The 19,556-nt window shown below is 36.9% G+C and overlaps 1 protein-coding gene across 5 annotated transcripts in view; it reads left to right on the top strand.

Annotated features, from left to right (window-relative positions):
* CDH12 (cadherin 12) overlaps window positions 1-19,556 on the top strand; it is a 1,106,066-nt gene that overhangs the window by 637,464 nt on the left and 449,046 nt on the right. For 4 of the 5 annotated variants that reach the window (XM_070476515.1, XM_070476516.1, XM_070476517.1 and 1 more), the window contains one exon: window positions 6,221-6,363. The gene's annotated coding sequence lies outside the window, so the exon portion shown is untranslated. The remainder of the gene's footprint in view (window positions 1-6,220; window positions 6,364-19,556) is intronic. The other variant, XM_070476518.1, reaches the window with a different exon arrangement.

Raw genomic sequence — 19,556 nt, 5'->3', positions numbered from 1 at the left:
ATTATTAACCAGAAGCTTTTTAAATGGCTCAGAGTTATAATGCTAGTTAGTGCCATAATTGTGACTATAGTTCAAGCTTTCTTGTATTCAGTCTAGTTTTCTTTATTTTCAAAAGTTCATAGTATCTCAAATTCATGAGTATATATGAGTGAAGCTGGCCTTAAACGTGAAAAGTTTATCTTACAGACTGGTAAATTCAGTCTTTTATCTCCTCCCAAGAAGAAAACTTCACACTGATTCTCCATCTTGTCAAAGCTATTTTTATGAGCTTATTAATTAAATTCCCATGATCAGTCCTCATTTATTCATTTTTGTCTTTTTATTGCAAAGTGAATTCCAATATAAATGATTTTCTATTAAGAGCAAAATTGTTGGCATTTTGTAACATTGCATGTTAATCTTTCTCCATAAGTATCTCAGGGGAATCATACACATTGATTGCTTAGTCTCTCAGTTGTGTCCAACTCTTTGCAACCTCATGGACTGTAGCCAGCCAGCCTCCTCTGTCCATGGGGATTCTCCAGGCAAGAATACTGGAGTGGGTTGCCATGTCCTCCTCCAGGGGATCTTCCCAACCCAGGGATCAAACCCAGGTCTCCTGTATCACAGGTGGATTCTTTACCAGTTGAGCTACCAGGGAAGCCTAGACAAATCGTATTGATCTTGCGCTATAGTATTACCCCAAGAATTTTTCCACAGCCAGTTTTACATAAAAATATATATAATAAATAAGAACCTGTTAGTATTCAACAAACATTCTTCTGTTATTGTTAGCTCAGTACTACTGCTAAAAGATCAATTTCATAAACAGCTTGTTAGTCTGATAGTTTTATTTTCTATAAATAACATTGATATAAAAAAGAGTGGATAGATGTATATGTATTATTGATACACTTTGCTTTACAGAAGAATCTAACACTACATTTTAAATCAAATCTACTCCAACAAAAATATAAGCAATAAAATGACACTGATGAATGGATAAAATAAGATGTGGTACACTTATACAATATACCCATATAAATACCTATACAATACTCATATAAATAATGAAGTTTGGGCAATTTGCAAGAATGCAGATGGATTTGGAGGGTACTATGCTAAGTGAAATAAGTCAGACAAAGACAAATACTGTATGATATCACTTATATGGGGTATCTCAAATATACAACAAATCAGTGAATTTATTGGGCTCCCCTGGTGGCTCATATGGTAAAGAATCTGCTTGCAATGCAGGAAACCCAGGTTTGATCCCTGAGTTGAGAAGACCCCCTGGAGAAGGAAATGGCTACCCACTCCAGTATTGCCTGGAGAATTCCATGGACAGAGGAGACTGGAGGGCTACAGTCCATGGGGTCACAAAGAGTCAGATATGACTGAGCGACTAACCACACACCACACGCAGTGAATTTAATGAAAAAGCAGCAGACTCACAGATATAGAGAACAAACTAGTGGTTACCAGTGAGGAGAGGAAACCGAGGGAAAACATAGGAATAAAGGATTATAAGGAACAAACTATTATGTATAATATAAAATGAAAACATATTGTGCAACACGGAATATAACCAATATTTTATAAGAACTATAAATGAAGCATAACCTTTACAAATTGTGAATCACTATATTGTACACCTGTAATTTATATAATCTTGTACATCAATTATAATGAAATTAAACAAATGAATTAACATTAGCATTCTGAGATTTCCTCTCTCCCAATAATTAAGTCACCACATAAAAGACAGAGAGGTACTGATGTGAATCTGAAGTTGAAAGAGAAGTAAGACGATATTCATATTAGAACCAAACAATCAGCATCTAAACAATTGTCTTAATGCAGTTATACTTAACATCAAGAAAATCTACAAGAAATCTAAGTGGAAAGATTCTTGTACAAGGAAATCACAAAATTCCTACCAATCAGAGTAATTTTTCCTTCACTACATCACAGTTCTGACTCTTTAGCACGTACTAAAATAAAGAGTGGCTTCCATTTTGATATCCATTTAATTATTTTTTCACTACAGCATGACTCCAACAAACATATTTGTTAGACATTGTCAAGAGCAATAGCCTTATCTGAAAGGGAAGACATTAGATTTTCCACTAAGCATTAAATACCAAAAGGACAATCAACTGTTCTTCTTATTCCAAAGTTCTCATCATTAAATTATAAGTAAAATAAATATCATACTATATATTATAAGATTTCTATAAGAATCAAATGAGACACTAGGTGGGAAATTTCTTGGCATTTTAAAAACTGAATTAATTTGAATTCTTATCATTTCCTTTTAGATAGAATTCTTATTAGAAGCATTGAAAAAGCATGGTCACACCACTTTTTTGTGAGATTGTGAATGTGTCTGAGAATGTCAATAAAGCATATGAAATAGTGTGAGATTTAAGAAACTTCTAGATAAAACTTGAAAAAAAAAAAAAAAAAAAAACTTCAACAGACTAAAAATTAAATTTTCAACTCCATAGTTGTTTGAATCGTTGATGTTACATTATGTCTCTTGGAGAGCTGATATATCATAAATCATCATAATTTTGGCCTAAATGTTCTCGTGATAGACATACGCTAGAGTAAGGTCATATTCCTATTTTTAACAAATCCAATAATTACTATTTTGAGTAAGAGGGCAAATTAATTGCAAAAGAGAGGGAAAAATTAAAATTGACCAAAGTGAGCTAATGAAATTACATCACATGGAAGATCTAGATTTAGTTTATTTTTTAGGCAAAAGTTTATTTTTTGCTGAATTTTATTTTCTGCTCAAATATAGATAACTATGTGTTGTGGTTAAGCTGTTACAGTGTAATATTTTATCAGTCACAAAACACATTTTTAAGGATGAAAAATGTTGTTTTGCAAATCATAAAAGCAAGACAAATTTCCTGTACTTTTGGAAGCAAATATTTTTGTCTGTTTGGTGTTAGGGAATTTCTAAGCATCAAGATTTTACAGTTAAAGTGTTGTTGGTTAGTCACCAAGTCATGCCCAGTTCTTCACGACCCTGTGTACTGCAGCATGCCAGGCTTCCCTGTCCCTCACCGCCTCCTGGAGTTTGTACAAGTTCATGTCCATGGCATCCGTGATGCCATCCAACCATCTCATCCTCTGTTGCCCTCTTCTCCTTCTGCCTTTAATCTTTCCCAGCTTCAGGGTCATCACAGTTAGAGCGGCCCGAGTTTTAATTCTGGATTTGCCCTGTACTGGCTGCGTGGCAGTGGTAAATTTATTTAACTTCTCAGTGTGAGTGCGTGCTCAATCATGTCTGACTCTTTGCAATGGAGTATAGCTCGCCAGACTCCTCCATCCATGGAATTCTCCAGACAAGAACACTGGAGTGGGTTGTCATTTCCTTTTCCAGGGGATCTTCCCACCCCAGGGATCGCAGCCAGTCTCCCGCACTGCAGGCAGATCCTTTATCATTTGAGCCACCAGGGAAACCCAGAGCCTTAGCTTAATTGATTAAAAAAATTAAAAGATAATAATGTTTGCTTAATATGATGTTCTAAGGATTTCGTGTACAATAGCTAGAGCTGAAGTGTATGTGGAGCATCTGGCACATAGCAAGTATTTAATATGCAATACCTATAATTATCACTGCTGGATCCTCTCTACAGTCCCTCTAAAATAGTATTATTAGTATTCTGCTTTGTTATTCATGTGTGTACTTCCACATAAAACCAATTATTTGTTCAACATGGGTTAAAAAAAAATCTATTTCAGAATTAATCTACTCCCTGTAGAAAACTTTAGAGTGAAAAAGTAAAAGTCACTCAGTTGTGTCCAACTCTTTGAGACCCCATGGACGGTAGCCCTCCAAGCTCCTCTGTCCATGGGGTTTCCCAGGCAAGAATACTGGAGTGAACTTGCCATTTCCTTCTCCAGGGGATCTTCCTGAACCAGGGATTGAACCCAGGTCTCCTGCATTGCAGGTGGATTCTTTACCATTTGAGCCAAGTGGGAAGCTATAGTTTGGAAGGATGAACAGCACAGTCTGATGCAGTCAGGACTTTCCAGGTAGAAACAATCTACTATGGCACAAAATTAGCTTAACTTAGAATGTACGCATCTTAGTTAGTGACCGTCATTGCTAAAGGATGGGTTTCAAGAAAATAAGCACTGTCTTAAGTTTTTTAAATGTTTTCAGAAGAAACCACTATTTCAGGTACTTAGAATGAAGCTTAGACAAATAGGAGACCAGAATGTTTTAACTGGAAGAACAGATAAACATTAGAACCATGGAATCCATCAGATTTTCATTCACAAGTGTTAGGTTAACATCTAGCCAGGATCCTTGCAGAAGAAATTAGCAGTTATATTTCCTGTTTGCTATTTATTTTCAGTTTGTTTATGTGCATCAGTTTTTATTTACGCAGCTCTTTTCTACTTGAGCCCTCTAATACCAGTCAATAATTGAATAATGGATTTCCAGCTTAATGGTGGCAGGAGTCATTCTCTCTTTCCTGAATCTTATTGACTGGGTTTTCTCACCTTCAGCTCTCAACCTTCACCAGCTGAGGGAGCAAGAGACCTCCTCTGCAAGAGAAACCAGATCAGCTCTCCTGGGGCTTCTCTCTGGGGCATCCCTGTTTTAAATTCAAGTATTTACCCTATCATAGCAACTCAGTTACACTGAAGTTTTACTTTGTCCAAGAAGTACCATCATCAAAGAGCTTGTATTTTAATGAAATACTTTTTAAAAAAAACATTTACTTGGGGATATAGAAGGCAAACCTATTCTCCATTATGTATGATTTGTGCATCCCTTTATTGAAATTTGAGATTTTTCTAAAATACATGTAAATATTATAAATATAGCAATATTTGTATATTGCAAATATACCTCTCTCTCCCTCTCAATAGCTGCCCCCTTTCCTCATCTCTCTGTCTCTCACACACACATACACACACAGACATCAAGGGAATGCCATATGTCCCAAATGAGACCTACTTGGAAAAGCAGAAACACTGAACACATCATCATTGTGAGAGGATATTTGTCAGCTTTTCTCCCTGTTACTGAGATTTTTCTCACCCTCAAGACATGCAAATGAATTTTTCATCAGTTCTTTTTATATTATTGAAATAATTTTCTCCTATAGAAGTGAGAGTTATCAAAACTTCACCATTTGAGGCTGTGGCATTTAATTAGGTGACCTTTTTGAGAGAATTAGATCTCTGGGAGGAAGTGGAAACTTTTGGTATGGTAGGTGTTACAGAGCTTCTCGTGTGGTCAATGGATGGGTATCAGCAGGTTGTTAAAAGCACGTGACTACGTTTACTATGTTGTTTGACATTTTAGATTCTCTCATTCCCTTGCCTGTGTTTGTTTTAGAGAATCAGTATTTCAAAAATAATAGAAGAGATGATTTTGTTACGTATAATGATGCATTCTCCCATGCTACTCAGGTTAACAGTATATTTCAAATATTTTTGGCAAGTGTGATGCTAATTGAAAACGCTATTTGAAAAACTACACAACCTCTGTGTCTAGGTTTGAGTGCGTGTGTCTGTAAGAACCTGCCAAACATGCTTATTTAGTGCGAATACTTCATTTTTTTTAGAAATCAGAGTTTCACCCTGGAGGGCTGTGATCAACCTTTAAAAAACATTTTACGTAGACAAAGGTTGAAGTATGTATCAGGCTTGGGGCAAAGACAAGCCCAGCTCTCTCTTTTATCACATTGCTTTGAACATTTTTCAGCTTTCGTCTTGTCTTACACATCAGCTCTGTCGGTCGATTAATTGTTTCACTGTACCTGCTATCTAACACGAATGCACCTGGCAAAACAGCAGGAGAAAGCACGTTTATTTCAGTCCTTCCGCGGCTGACCCCTGTGGTTAATCTCCTTGCAAATTACGGTCAGAGTTGGAGTTCATCCACGAGGCTGGGAACGACAAGATTCCCAAGTGTCCCCGGTGCCTTTTCCAGATCCCAGGAGACCCACTAACCCCTCGGCGTGTGCAGCCGGCACACAGGGAGTGTTTCCTGCTAATCAGGTCAATGATTATCGCCCAGCTCCAGGGACCTGACAGCAGCCTATCACAGCAGTTAGGGAGCCACGGAAGACACCACACTCACCCACGAGCTCCCCCGTTCAGAAGCATCGCTTAGTCCTCATTCACTCACTGGAACCTCAGAGGATTTCAGCTTCTCTCTCTCTCTCTCTTTTCTTTTTTTTTTTTTTGTTTGTTCTCTTAGACAGTGAGGGGCTCAACATAAACCGGAAAGAGCCCAGCATGCAGCTACTCCGAGGGTGTTGATTGAAAACTTCGCTCTCCTCACCCCGTTCACGGTTGATTTGACTGATTTCTCACCTCCTTCAAGTGAATATTTCAATTAAGGTAAGTGCCGCTTGATCTGAGTGACTGCATGGCGCTGAATTTCTGCATTGAAAGTTCTGACTAAACTGACATTCTGCACTGCAGCAAGTGACTGTTTATGTCAAGAGAAGGCTTAGTTTATAAGCAAGTGTCCTAGAATGAAAGCCGGTGTTTGTGGATCATGGTATTACGGGACAATTGCTTTGGAAAGCTTAAGTATTCCGCCTTGCATCGAGAGAAAAATAAAGGGAAATATGAAAAGAGAGTTAATTTCTCATTTTACCTTTTAAAAGAGATCTAGAGAATTGTGCGGCTCTAAGGTAACTTGATTTTGATTGAAGTGTTTTGTTGATGTCATCTGGTAAAAGCTCTCAGTCTAAAAGCTTCAAAGTTAAATCAGATGGAAAGAAAATTTGCAAATGAGAGTTGGGATTTTGTGCAGCATTTTACTTTAACAACGTTCCTGAGCTCCCTCTGGGTTGAAGGATTTAAGACTAAATCCCTGAATATTTTAATAGTGTCCATTTAGCAATTAAAATTTAAATAAAGTTTCTGATGTAGCTGTTAAGAGAAATGAACCAAAAAGAATTATCATGCCACTGATATGATTTATGGTTTTTATAGGAGAGATGAATTTTTATGAGATAGATTAATAAAAAGAAAAATTTCTTTCTAAAATACTTATTTTTGATGGGAGAATTCTTCAATAATATATTCAGTTGATATGTTTATTGATATCTTGACTATTGTTTGAAGTTGCACTTTGTTATCAAACAAGAGAGAACTAAGGTTAAACTTGTGTTTTACATGAGTTAAGGCAATTCTCTAGGTAATTTAGACAAGCTAGTTTGCATTATTTCTTTTAAATCCTTTTTTCTCATGAGCTTGTTAAAAAAATATCTGGAAAGAATGGAAGAAACTCTTTCAAAGTTAGATTTAATTATCTGAACTTTTTCTTTCCTATTTTACTTTGTATGTGTAAATATAGTAAGTATAGTTTTGTCCCACATCATGTCAATTTCTATGAAATCAAAAAATAAAATTATTTTATCCCTATAATTATGTATGGCAAATTGATCGCTTAGCACTCTAACCACATGAATGAATAATAGCAACCACTTACCTTGTTATGATATAGTACTTATAGTTCAAAATGATTTTCTACCAATGAGACAAACGTTATTTAAAATACAAATGTATATTGTCATGAGATAATACTTACACAGTTTGAATTTCAATAGCATCTGTTATGCTAAAGCACAAAGTAAAATCTAGTTGCTTTTTTATAAAGATTTATAATGGTATCTTAGATGCACTTTTTAAAATGAGCACTCATATTTCATGAAATGCTGCTTCTGCCTTCCTCCTATGGCTATCCTGAGATGGGACATTTTATAGAGATGTCAAAACAATGTTTATATTAATTGGCTAGCCTTCCAAAATCTCTAGAGAGCTTTTTAGGCTGATGTTATTGCTTCCCCCACAGGAATAAAATATTTTTAGGACACCCATAGGCACTGATGTGTACTTGTTGGTTGTCTGTATGTTTTTAGCCGGTCTGAAGACATTTATTTATTTTCCTCTGTTGAACTAAGACTTCTCTTTTCTCCAGGGAGGTGGTTTTTCAACTGATTTAAGATACCTCGAGAAGTGTTGACTAGTTGCTCTCATTGAGTCTTTGGCATTTTCTTTGTTTATACTTTAAGCAACATTGATAGACAGGAAGAGGCAATAATACCCAAACAGGGTCACATCTGTTAGTAACAGACTTATACATGGCTGATAACATCTCTGTATTATGAACTATTCTTTGTGCCAAGTTAAAAATCCATATGATATCCTACCCAGTGAACTTTTCTTGTTTGTTGTTGTTAGTCGCTAAGTCATGTCCAAAATGGCAGCCGACTCCAGTATTGTTGCCTGGGAAATCCCATGGACAGAGGAGCCTGGTGGGCTGCAGTCCCTGGGGTCACAGAGTCAGACACAACTGAGATCTGAGCACAGTGCCGAACACAAGTCATGCCCAACTCATGCTGTAGAGTTCCAGGCTTCTCTGCCCTTGCGATTTCCAGGCAAGAATACTGGAGTGGGTTGTCATTTCCCTCTCCCACAGATCTCCCCCATGCAGGGATCAAACGCAGGTCTGCCTCATTGCAGGTGGATTCTTTATCACAAACCACCTGGGAAGCCCAAGATGTACTTAACTGATGCACATGACCCTTGAAAGATGTGCTTAGTTTGTAATGAAATATTTATTTTAAAACATGAAAGTGGTAGTAGTTTTTATTTAAAAAGATATACTTAAAAAATTTAAAGGGATTTTATCAGTGTAGCCTTTGCTTTAATTTGGATGACACATTAAAAGAGAATTAAGAAATCTTGGGTACATTCGAGAACTAGGAGTTGTTTATGTTGGGTAGCATCTGCTGCTTGAATCAAACTTCTTTTCCTCATGTAGTATCCCCAGGTTCCACCCTACCACGAGGTTCTATACTGACTCCTGTTTTTTTTATTCATTTCATGGTAATTTATTCCTTCTATGAGATAAGAAGACACCTTATAGGATAGCCTCACTTAGAATAGGAAGTTTCAAAATTTTAACAACAACAACAAAAAATCTGTTAAGACTTTATAAAACTTGTCTTATGATTTATAACCTGCTCCTCAGTAGGTGATATTTTCAATAAAAGACAATGGGGAGAGACAGTGTCTACCAGACTCCTGAATGCCAGAGATTTGGGGTATAAACCTTGTATGTATGATTATATCATCATCAGGTTAAAATGGATTGACGCCAATTTATTTACCCCAATTTTCCAGTTGGAGAGATGCAGTCTGGGAGACTGGGCTGGGGAAGCTATGATTCAAACTTAGGTCAGGCGGTATTTAAAGCTCTTTACACTATACATTTCATCACTTTATACCTGGTGACCTTTTCCAATATTTAATGTGATACTCATGAATATTTTAAGATGATTTTTAAGATAGTGAAGCTTAATTATATCACCCTTAGAATAGTTTAATTCTTGGCTTACTCAAAATAAATGAGTTTGCAAGCTCCATAGACACCAGTGCTTGAAAGAAGCATATACTTTGTTCTTTTAGGTACTGAAAGATGCTAATGCTCAAGTCCTTGCTTCAAGCTGGTTCTGATTACTACTGACAGAAAAAGGACTCTCCTATTGAGATAATCAGTACTGAAATTGAGTATCTGCAATATAAACATTTTTCCAAGAGAGGTAGACATACTGTCAGGATAAAATCAAATAAAGAGTAGAGATATAAAGCCCATGACTCTTATATTGAGATTCAATTAAAAGGAAGTTAACGAGAAGTTATGTTCATGGCAAAATAATTCACAGTATCAGAAAAAATAAACAAGTTAACAGTTAGGATTGAGTGTTCAAAAGTGGACTAAAAAAAGATAGATTGAAATGTTCAGGAGTCTGTTTGCACTACTGACTTCACATAAGCCTTTCCATATGTACACAGAGATTTGTTGAAGCTAATTATGTTGATATTGTGACAATATTATCCAAAGCAAAATTTGATTCAACCTAGGACAAAAAGTGAGAGATGTTATAAAATTAGGATTGACCTGAAAAATCTTTTATGATGAGCTGTCATATCCGAAGACATGTTCGCATGGTACTGAAAGCTAGATAAGCTGCATAGTTGTAAAATATGATCCTTTCTTATGCTCTAACATGTTCTCAAACACTTAAACAGATACTGCAAAGGATGGATTCAATAATGATTAGAAACATGATCAAGAAAAGTAAAATCTCCAGCCACCAGCAGTTTACTTTCCATTCTCTAGATTTTATGGTAAGCTGTTGGCTTATTTTAGTAGTGTATATGAATAACAGAAAGACAAGTTGTATAGATAATCTCCTTTATTACTATTCCAAAAGAATCAACATGATCTATAAAAAGCAGTATTTCAGAGGAGCTTTTCATGCAGAGCAACTACCATGCTGAGGTCTTCCCACCCAGAAAGTATTGCTGTATGTCTAGACTCCACTATATCTACTATAGGTATGACCAAAGATGAAGGTCTATGACAGCCATTTCCAGAGTGGCCAATGGCTATCATGTAACCTTTCAAAATAAACATGCCAATAAAGGATGTGTTATGTAACACATAGCTGATTTAGTGACCTTAAATATAAATTCATTGTGGTTAAACAGTGGTAGATGGGCAGGAGCAGAAGTCGAGAAACATGGAGATGATGGTCTGCAGAAATTATGAATAAGCTGAAGTCATGAAGTTGGTAGACAAGAAAAAAGTTAATTCCCTTAGCTCAATGAAAAGGCAAACATTTTTTTTACTCACTATAACAACTAAACACAAAAATGAAGGAGTGCTCCCTGCGGAGCACAGTAAGGCTATGTTATCCTGGGTGGTATTCCAGACATGCCATGCCGTGGTAAGATTTTTTCCTGTTTTCCACATTTTTCTCTGCAGTTTCAGTTCCATTAACCAATTCAAGCTGAGCACATCTGTGTTTCTTACAAGCTAAAAGATTATAATTGGCCCAGCATCATACATATTCATAGTCTCAGTAGACAATGAAAAAGTCAGAAATATGTAGTGGTGGCAAGTATAGGTTCTAGGTTCAACTACCTGGGGTCAAATCTCACTGAGTGCATTTGCTAGCTCTGTGACAAGTCAGTTAGGGTATCTCAACTTTAATTTTATGAACTTTAAACTGGAGCAAGTGATAATACCCATCCCATAGCAGCACTGTGTAAAATAGAAATGATTATTAATACAATACATCTACAGTGGCTCAGATGCTCAGGAAGTAATAATTATTATTATAAACCAGAAACCTTATTAGTCCCTCACCTTATCTGTCAAGAAGAAAAATTTGGGACATTTTTTCTCCTTAAAAAAAAAAAAAATGCATCCTTGGACCTTACCAGAAGCTAGAACTGTGTCCTGACGCTGCTAACATCAGTACATTTGAATTTTAGGAACATATATATATTTTTTATTCTATTGCATTTAGACAGACAGGTGGATGTTGTTTTAAAGAAAGCAATTTGGGAGATAGCTTAGATAAATTTGCCTGTTTTGTCAATGGCTGCTTACATGCTATAGAAACAGGCTTGAATAGGTGAGAACACAGAGATTGTAGTGTGTCCAAAGCTGGAATTATTCGCTATTGTATCTTTCACAGAAAAAGTATGCTGGCTGCTTGTTTTAGTTCAGTTCAGTTTAGTCGCTCAGTTGTGTCCGATTCTTTGCGACCCCATGAACTGCAGCATGCCAGGCCTCCCTGTCAAAGAGAAGCAAATTCATGAAACTAATTTATATGTAATATGATTTGATTATGAGCATAAGAAATATTCTGTGGGATACTTGTAAAATATTTTGAAAATGACTATCTAAAAGTCTATTTCCTGGTAGGGTCAAGCCTATCATTTCTCTTGCCTAGCTTATCTGTATCTTGCTATGGAATTTATTATTTTATATTTTCCGCTGTGCTGGGTCTCTGTTGCTGCATGTGGGCCTTCTCTAGATGCGGTAAGCGAGGGCCCCTCTCTAGTTGTGGCATAAGGCTTCTCATTGCAATGGCCTCTCTCGTTGCAGATCACAGGCCCTAGAGCACCATCTCAGTAATCGTAGCACGTGGGCTTTGTTGCTCCGTGGCATATGGAATCTTCCCAGACCCAGCACCAAACCTGTGTCCCCTGCATTGGCAGGAGGACTCTTAACCACTGGACCACTGAGGAAGTCTCTTGCTATGGAATTTAAGTCATCTAGTTATAAAGTTGAAAAGTTATCAAATAATATTTATGCATCTATATGTATATGCAAAAGTACTTCATATTTTGCAAGTTGATTCAAGTAATCCCAATAAATTAAATGTATTTTCTGAAAGGGAATTCATCATTTTCCATCCTCCAAGCCACATATTTTAACATTTTGTTATACATAGGGATCAGTGACTCTGGGTCTCATTCCTGGAGTACTGATTTAGTAGATCTGATAAAAGACCCAGGAAACAGTTTTGAGATATATGCAGGTTATTCTGAATATATCAAAATATATAGGAATGTGACCTAATCACTGAGATTTAAACAATCTCCCAGGTTATTCTAATATGCAGACAAGTTGAGAATTGCTGTTATAGAATAGCAGCTCCCGACTTGAGCCTGTTGAGAGGTTCTGGAGTGCAGTCCAGGTTCTGCGTTTCCACCAACCTCCCAGGAATACTGACACAGCTGGTCAATAAGTGCTGCTCTAATTCTTCCCTACACTGCTCTTTGGGTGCTTCTGGAATATTCGAGGGCCTACATAGGACATGACTTACAGCCCAGTTTACCTGAGTTAAAGGTTGATAAAACTCTCCAGAATCTCTTTTCATTACAGAAGGATGAAATTTGAGAAACATTTTACTTTATTGTTTATTTCCACTTACTCTGGATATAAAGTAATTGGATATTTTATAAAGCAGCATATTTCTGTTTAATATCTATGTATTTATTTGGCTGCATTGTATCTTAGTTGCGACACATGGACTCTAGTTGCATTGACTGGACTTTGTTGTTCTGTGCATGTGGGAATCTTAGTTCCCTGAGCAGAGATGGAACAGGTGTCCCCTGCATTGCAAAACAGATTCTTAACCACTGGATCACCAGTGAAGTCCCAAGCTATGTGTTTCTAGCATGTTGCTAACATGCTTAATTCTTTGCTAATACTTGCTATGGTCCCTAGGGTTGCAAGAGTCCGTCATGACTGAAGCAACTTAGCACACACACGCTAACAGTATTTAATTCAAAGCATCGCTAACGTATTTCATTCTTTGCAGTTCAGAAGGAGTAGGGTGATCGTTGCTTTTCCAATTCCACTTCTTGATGGGTAGAAATTTTTGACTTTAGCACTACCCAGGATAGCTCTATACCAAGGTTCCAAACTCATCACAAAAGGCTGACTTCCCAAATAGCATTTCAGTTCTCTTCATCTTAGGAATGCAGTCCTAAAGCTTCCTTATTTGTCACTTCAATTTTTCTTCTCTCCCGAAAGTAAATTGTAAGGATACAGGTTTCAGCTCTCTTGCCTATTTAACCTTTTATCTTTTTATTCCCAACTGCCAAGTTTCTTTGTTCTTGCTCAAATCTACAAAAGACAAAGGGAAATATATTTTATTAGTATGGACACAAATTTTGGATAACTTATATTAATATTATTAAAATTGAAAACCTGTCCATATTTTCCCTATTATTCTTCTATATTGTTTTCTTCTAGAATGCCTAGCATTTCAATAAATGTAAACTTTTAAATTTATTTGATTGTTTTTTTTTTGTCTCCCTGCCCCTCATTAGATATTAGAATGTAAGCTGCATGAGGGCAGGGATTTTTGTTGTTGTTATTTTTTTTTCTTGTATTTATAGCTGCTTCCCAGTGCCCAAAATAGAGCCTGCCATAGAGTACATTTTCAGAAAATATCTACTGAACAAAAAGTGAATGGATATTCCCAACTAATCTGTTACATGGGTTGTATGTTATGATTAAGGCAACTACCTAAATAATGAGATTTTTGCTTTTTCTAAGGACTGGGTAAGATTCAAGCACATTTCCCAAAAGTCTTCCATTCATTCACTTAATGTACTTATTTAGTGTGTACCTCTTAGGTATCAGGTACTCTGCTAGCTACTATAGACACATATTGACAAGTCCTAATTCCTCTGAAGAGGATACTCTTCCTGTTGGTAGCAGGGAGCAGACAAGAGAAAGACTGGTTATAATACACTCTGGTATGTGATCATGAAAGATATATAGAGGATGTTATTAAAACCCAGAGAGAGCTCCTGACTTAACTTGGAGTGGCCGTGGAAAACTTTATAGAAGTTTCCTCAGTTGTAAATTAAAGGACAGCTGGAATTAAGACAGAGGGGAAGGGTTATAAGCTACTACTGGGTGTGACACTATGTCCAGAAGACACAGAAAATTCCTGAGCCCCTCCAGGACCACGTTAGTTTGACATAATGTTATGATGAAGTGCTCTATGTGTAAGAAGAGGCAGCTTCACATTTGTCTATGTTAAGTGTTTGAATCTCAACCCAGGAGTAATGGGAGCTCATTTAAGAATTTTGAGAATGGGAGAGACAGATTTCTTGATGCTTTATTCTGAATTTTGCATTATATTTTCACTACTTCAAAATGAATATATGTGTGTGTGTATATATATATATATATATATATTATGTATATATATAGTTAAAACAAAAATATATTAGGAAGAAAATTAGATTTGGTGGGCTGAAGGAAGAGAGAATAAGATACTGCTAAAATGTTATACCAAGGGTTTGTAAACGTTCACAAGCAGGACTTGAAACCAAACCAGAGGTTGAATGAGCATGAAATTGGCCAAGGATATATCCATATGGGACATTCAGGGACTCTGTTTTGCAGGATTAGGTGAGCAAATTTATTTCATTTCCTGAGTTTAGGAAAAATGGCAGGGTTTATGAATGACCATACCTGCTTATTTTGACATTGAGTAGAATTTACACTCTCCTACCTCTGGCTGTGACCTAATAGAAAAACCTCCATTCTTGTCTGGACGCTTGCAGGGCAATCAAATTCAAATTGTGCTATTTAAATTTAATAACCCTGACACTCTTAGGAAGCTAGTGTGTTAACCCTTTCATTCCATGGGTAGAATACTAGGTATTACTCCAGCAGAGGCTGCTTATTTTGTGTACTACTTTCTGTTGTCATTGTTAACTGTAGCTAACATTAAATAGCAGATGTCCTTTACTCACAGTTTTTGTCTTACCATTATACCCCAAATAATCCTTTTTATTTCTTTTCCCCTTATTGTTAGTCTGGTAGTTACCACTTATTGTCAGTCTGGTAGTTACCACTTATTGTCCGGTGGTAGTTTCTCCAGTTGGAGCCGTAATCTCTATGAAGATAGAAGCCTTGTTTTATTCACTTCTTAAGCCTCAGCATCTAGATAAGTATCATATAGCTGGTTATGACATGTTAAGGGAAAGAAAGAAAGGAAGCAGGATGTGGAGGAAGAAAAGAAGGTGGGAAAGGAAGAAGGGCTCACTGCATCTTCCCATTGCACTATATTCTGTCTGTAATAGCTCAGCAAATGATACTCTAATCTACCCAGTAGGCCAAGTTAGAAATCCAGCTCTCATCTTTGCCTTCACATTTTATATATTCAACGAACATCTGGTGCTTTCAGTCTTGCTCTTTAAATCTTTCTCACTTGGATTTTTATCCTTGCCTCCCCACAGTTCACACCTCCATCATCTATTCCTAGCTTATGATCTGTGTGTTAAACCCTTTTTACACAGTAATGCTCCCTAATCCCAGAAGACTGACCTCTCTAAGACAGTCTTGATCACATGACTTCTGAGTTAAATATTTCCTTTGGAGGAAGGAGAGGGTGGAACAAAGTGAGAAAGTAGCATGGGAATATGTATATTACCATGTGTGAAATTAGATAGTCAGTGGAAATTTACTATATGACTCAGGGAACCCAAATCAATTGCTCTTGACCACCTAGAGGGGTGGGATGGGGTGGGAAGTGGGAGGGAGATTCTAGGAGGAGGGGATATGTTATATCTATGGCTGCTTCATGTTGATATACAGAAGAAACCAGCACAATATTATAAAACCATTACCCTCCAATTAAAGGTAAGTTTAAACAAAAAGGGCTTCCCTTGTGGCTCAGCTGGTAAAGAACCCACCTGCAATGTGGGAGACCTAGGTTCGATCCCTGAGTTGGGAAGATCCCCTGGAGAAGGGAAAGGCTACCCACTCCAGTATTCTGGCCTGGAGAATTCCATGGACTGTATAGTCCCTGGGATCACAAAGAGTTGGACATGGCTAAGCAACTTTCACTTTTTTTCCCTTCAAATAAAAAAAGCAAACAATGACCAAAAAAAAAAAAAGAGCCTATAAAAAAAAATAAAAGAATAAGATTTCCCTTGGAATATCCCCTCTCTTTTAGGATATCATCCCACCCTTCATGAAACATCCATTTTTATGGATGTTCTGGGCGCTGCAAATCTTCAGTCTCACCTAACTCCCAGCAGCCTGTTTCCCAGTCACCTTTGATTCCTTATTCCTGAGATTTCATGTCCACCACCCATCATATTGTTAGCTTTTTGCCTGGCTAGATCTCTTGACCTGAAAAGTACAAGATGTCACTTCATCCAAATAGTTTTTGGCCCCTACTTGTATAGTAAAGTGCTCCTCCTCCATTTTCTGTAATGAACTTTATTCCCCTTCTACTCCAATCCCAGAACTCATTACCCCATTGAATAATGTAAAATTCCAAACTCTTTGATGGCAGGCTCTATGTGAGTTTTATTCACTATTGTATTCTTGGTGATGGATACAAACATATGTAAATTCTTTGTAAACAAGGACAGGTAATATAATTCTTTGAATTCAAGAACAATAGTTTATTCATAAGTTTCTTCCTTCCACTTGGGTAGTTAAGTTTCTGCCATTGTGAAAAGAAGTTTGCACCTCCATGTCACCTTTATGAAATGTCAAAAAACACTAATGTAGAGTAACAATTTGATTAATTAAAAAAATTTGCCGTGCCAGTAACCACTGATATTATTTAATATGTTTCATACATCTTATGGACTATGAAGATATCTTACACTTTAATGAATAGTAAAAGTTGTTCACACACATTTGGTAAAGGTCACCTAGTTTCAATCAGCGACTTTCTGTGTAATAACTTGGTGACATTTCTCATCCACTTGTAATCAATGAACATGCATATTTCAACTCAAAAGTCCATTCTCTTCAAAGGACTACTCTTATATTCTTGTTTCATAACTAGATGTTTGGGGGCAGGGGAACTACTCTAATTCTTATTCTTAGGCTTTTTGATCTTTAAAGGAAAATGTCTGGTAGAACAAACAATAGAAATTGACTATACTTGAGAATCAGTTGTCAAAAAGCACATCCTGAAGATACACTTTGATCTCACATGTTTAAGGAATGATTTCACTGTTATGTTTAATATTACCATAATTAAACTGTACTTTATTGCTTGTCCTTTATATGAGATGAGGTGAGATGCTATGAAAATCAATATAGAGTAAACAACAGCATTAATCCTGGAAAGTATTTCTCTCACAGATATTTAGAAGCAATCTTCCCTGGAACCATAATCCGCAAAAGGAAATTGCAGTCCTTGCAGAAATACAGTTTGGGTCATCTGGGTCTAGGTCTCTGGATTTTTCTAAAAGCCTTCACAAGGCATAAATGACATTTTAAATATCTTGTCAGTAAAAGAAGTGATTCTTAATGCAGATTTACCAAATATAATTTTTTTTAATCAGTGGCCCCGAAGGCAAACATCTCAAAGGCAGAGAGAAACATAACACCAAGATGAATATTGTTACTAGTGTCTAAGGAGGAATATCATATTAAAATAATAGAGAAATATTTCTTATCAGAAAATATAATATCCATGATTCTATATCTACTCAAACATATAATTAGACATCAGAATTTTTTTTTCTCTACTGGATGCTATGTTATTTTGTTTTTCTGATATTTTAGAAAAAGAGCAGACCTACTTATGCTGTGGTCTGCAGATATGGGGAGAGGAGAACATCACCACACCTTCAGGCAGCAAGGAGTGAGCACAGACACCACAAACTAGGCTACTAATACAAGTGTCACAGTGATTCCTTTGGAGAAACCAAGCTTACTGTGTAATGATTGCCTAATGGCGTGTTACAAGTGTTCTTGAACAATATACTAACTTATGAAGCTACCAACCCTTTCACAGTCCCACTCTCTTCTAGCTCTTTCTTAGTTCACTTCTTACACTCGTGTTATATACCTCTCATACCTCTTTATGAACTGTGACATAGAGCCTCTTTCCTGCCTTTTGTTTATGTGTCCATTGTAGCATCCTGCTCAAGAAGTTGGGTGATTCTTCTTTCAGTAGAAGCTAGAAAGTTAAAATAGTTTGCTTCCTTAAGTAACTCATTCAATCTTTGGAGGAACTGAACTGGGAAAATGTCCCCTAGTTTAAGCAGAATTCTGTACTCATAGGTAAATTCTGTACCCATACCTTGCTGCTGATGCTGCTGCTAAGTCACTTCAGTCGTGTCCGACTTCGTGTGACCCCATAGACAGCAGCCCACCAGGCTCCCCCGTCCCTGGGATTCTCCAGACAAGAATACTGGAGTGGGTGGCCATACCTTAGAACCATGTAAATCAAATATTAGCTTTTAAACCACTTTCAGCTGCTTCTGAAAATAGGTGTCGGTCAATAAGCAAGGTAAAATTCTCTTCCATGTGAAAAGACAGTGAATTACCGATGGTGCCCAGATGCTGCATCCTTGGTATTATAGTGCTTCCTACACAATTTGTGTCTAGGTTCTGCAGCTGTCCATCGTGCCCTTTTGAACACATTGCAGCATGGGGTTCTCTTTGTATTTTTTTTTTTTTGATAGAGTTCTTTTATTTTTAGAGATTATTATACTATTTTTTTTTTAATTGGAGGATAATTGCTTTACAATATGGTGTTGTTTTCTGCCGTACATCAACATGAATCAGACACAGGTGTACATATGTCTCCTCCCTCTCATCTCCCTTCCCATCCCACCCTCTAGGTTGTCGCAAAGCACTGGGTTGAGCTCCCTATGTGGTACAGCGAACTCCTAGTGGCTATCTATTTTACAGATGGCAATGTATATGTTTCCATGCTGCTCTCTCAATTTGTCCCACCCTCTTATTCCCCTACTCTTTCCATAAGTCTTTTCTCTGTGTTTGCATCTCCATTGCTGCCGTGCAAATAGGTTCATCAGTGCCACCTTTCTAGATTCCATATACTTATGTTGAAATACAATATTTGTCTTTCTCTTTCTGACTTACTTCACTCTGCACAATAGGCTCTAGATTCATCCACCTCATTAAGACCAACTCAAGTGTGTTCTTTATAGCTGAATAATATTCCATTGTATATATATACCACAGTTCTGTATCCATTCATCTGTCAATGGACGTCTATGTTGCTCCCATGTCCTATCTATTGTAAAAAGTGCTGCAATGAACATCGGGGTACATACCTGTCTTTCAATTATAGTTTTCTCAGGGTATAGCATGGAGCTCTTGAGAGACCATGCACTCTCTTTCCTCTGATCCACACCAGATACAAAAATTAGACCCCCTTTTCCTTTTGCTTGCTTTAACAAATAAATAG

Source organism: Odocoileus virginianus, chromosome 14, assembly GCF_023699985.2.
Source record: "Odocoileus virginianus isolate 20LAN1187 ecotype Illinois chromosome 14, Ovbor_1.2, whole genome shotgun sequence".
NCBI lineage: Eukaryota > Metazoa > Chordata > Mammalia > Artiodactyla > Cervidae > Odocoileus > Odocoileus virginianus.
This window is presented reverse-complemented; position numbering and strand designations above follow the sequence as displayed.